Below are 1,612 nucleotides of genomic sequence, written 5' to 3' on the forward strand. Positions count from 1 at the left end.
GCCCAATGCGGGGCTTAATCCCAGGACCCTGGGATCATGACCTGAGCTGAAGGCAGACACTTAACCAACTGAGCCACCCAGGCGCCCCCTGTTTATTTCTTCATACCTTTTGTTTGCCCATCATCTCCTGTTGCAGCTGTTGAGATTCAGACTTGGCAGTGTGTGAGGAGATGAGGCACACCAACCTAGTCACCAGAGGGAGACTGGGAGCAAACTCCTAATTAAAAGGTATTTGGTTTGCCATGACTTTATTTGAATTTGCATTTTTATTATGAAAGTAATATATGTACCCTGGCAACTTTGTATTTTTATTATGAAAGTAACTTAAGTACCCACTGTAGAGTTTAAAATGAATATAGGTTCCAAATAAAATGAAATGAAATAAAATAAAATAAAATAAAATGAATATAGCTTCCTAGTATGGTCTTGTTCTCCTCCCCAGATAGGCCCATAATAATTTGTTCCTTATGCATTCTTATATAAAAAAGCATTTATGTAACAATGAGATTATATCCTTTCTTAAAAGCACACACATGGGATGCCTGGGTGGCTCAGTTGGTTAAGCAACTGCCTTCAGCTCAGGTCATGATCCCAGGGTTCTGGGATCAAGCCCCACATCGGGCTCCCTGCTCAGCAGGGAGTCTTCTCCCTCCCCCCTTGATCCTCCCTCTGCTCATGCTCTCACTTGCTCTCTCTCTCTCTCAAATGAATAAATAAAAAATCTTAAAAAAGAAAAAAAAGAGGGCTGGCTCTAGGACCCCACCAGAAGTCACCTTGGTGTCTTCTACTCATCAAAGTGGGCAAGAAAACCTCATTGTGGAGGCTGGACAATCCTTTTCCAAAAGACAGGGGCTGTCATAGATGTCATTCAAGGCAGGACCGGGTCTTTCATCTGTGGGTTCTCTGGCAGAGAACCTGGCACACTTTAAGAACTCGATGTGTGTTTGTTGAATGGGTTAGGGTGGGACAGAAGTCCAACTGGGACAGAAAAGCTAGTAGCAGGTTGTCCACGAGGGCACCGAGTCAAGGTGAAAGAGTTAGAAGTCAGTTGGGGATGGCTCCTATGTGACCACGGGTTTCCGAGGCACTGATACAGAGAGTGCTGTATCAGGGAGGCCCAGAGAGCCAGTGTGGATAGTCAGGTGGGGCAGGAAATCGGCAGCGAACAGACAAGGCAGTGCAACGTGGACAGCAAGAGAAGGGGCAGGGGCTGTGTTAAAGCCTGGGCGTGCGAGGAGGTTAAAACAGAGGGAGCCATCAGGCACCTGCAGGAGAGAAGGAGCAAGCTCAGCCCCGCCAGCTTCCTGCTCCATGCCTCCAGGTATTTAGATTGTTCTTCGTGCTGAGAACCAACGCCACCTAGCCACAAGCCCCTGGACAGTGGCTGGTGGCCATGGCCTGGGTGCAGGAGCAGCAGCTGTGAGGGACTCCAACCCAGACGTGCGCTAGGGGCAACACAACATGCAGGGGCCACCGTAGATACAAAGCTGAATATGACACAGTCACCGTCCTTGGGAAGTCAGTCTAGGGCAACAGTTAGGCGCTAATTTAGCATTATGCAAGGTAGTAGATTAGAATAAAAGGGGAGTAAATTGAAAGCTCTTTAAAACAA

This window comes from Phoca vitulina, unplaced genomic scaffold (assembly GCF_004348235.1).
Source record: "Phoca vitulina isolate PV1807 unplaced genomic scaffold, GSC_HSeal_1.0 scaffold71, whole genome shotgun sequence".
Classification (NCBI taxonomy): Eukaryota; Metazoa; Chordata; class Mammalia; order Carnivora; family Phocidae; genus Phoca; species Phoca vitulina.